General features: G+C 45.3%; 1 pseudogene; it reads left to right on the forward strand.

Annotated features, from left to right (window-relative positions):
• Positions 1–361: 361 nt before the first annotated feature.
• Positions 362–826, forward strand: LOC125095520 (60S ribosomal protein L27a-like; annotated as a pseudogene).
• Positions 827–1,139: the final 313 nt, after the last annotated feature.

Genomic DNA, 1,139 nt, shown 5'->3' on the forward strand with positions numbered 1-1,139 from the left:
AGGAGGAGACAAGTCTAGAACAAGCAGAGCAGGTAGGAATGAGTCTAGGTAAAAGAAGAAAGCAGATTTGGACTTAGAATTGACCGCACTTGCAGATGGCAGGGTGACTAAGTGTGGGAGGGCAAGGCATCCTAAATGACCCTGAGGTTTTGGGTGAATATTGGTAAGGTTTACTGAGGTGACATTTACCTGGTTTGGGGATCAGAGGGCCAGATAGGCTGGGTTTGGGCCCCCAGGACATCTCAGGCTTTGTGGGCAGGTTGCACACTTAAAAGTCTGGTAATGACTCCGGCCATCTTTTGTTTCCCTGAGAAACAATATGTAAATACTGCTCTCACTCTCTTTTGTCTGGGCTGCCAACATGTCATCCACACTGAGGAAGACCCAGAAACTTCAGGGCCACGTGAGCCATGTCCATAGCCCCTATGGGCAAGCACTGGAAGTCCCCCAGGAGGCCCGGGTAATGCTGGTGGCAGGCATCACCACAGGATCCACTTTGACAAATATCACCCACAGTTTACCTTGGGAAAGTTGGTATCATGCATAACCATTTAGAGGAACCAGAGCTTCTGTCTGACAATTAACCTCGATAAACTGTGGACCGTGGACATTGGTCAGTCATGGCAGAGTGCTGCCCAAAACAAGACAGGAGCTGCTCCTATCATCGATGTGGTATCATGGGTCTACTACAAAATTTTGGGCAAAGGAATGCTCCCAGAGCAGCCTGTCATTGTGAGTGGCATTGTCATTCAGTAGAAGAGCTGAGGAAAATATTAAGGGTATGTGTTTGTGTCTTGGGGCTGTGGACTGTGTCCTGGTAGTTTGAGGGAGGTTCATTAAATGCTAAAAAGTGCTTTTCTAAATAAATACAATACAATACAATACAATACAATACAATACAATACAATACAATACAATACAATACAATACAATACTGCCCTCAATGGCCCTGGCATTGTTTAAGGAAGGGCTCTACAGATTGTAGCTCTTCTTGTACTTGTTGCAACAAGGCAGGTCCAGTTATCATTAGCATTTTTCAGACAAGGAAAGGCACACAGCACTAAAGTAAGGAAACTCAGAACTCCACAAGTTACACACTTCACCACTGAATCACCTACCCTAGGATATGATGCTAAGAA

Source organism: Lutra lutra, chromosome 3, assembly GCF_902655055.1.
Source record: "Lutra lutra chromosome 3, mLutLut1.2, whole genome shotgun sequence".
Lineage (NCBI taxonomy): Eukaryota > Metazoa > Chordata > Mammalia > Carnivora > Mustelidae > Lutra > Lutra lutra.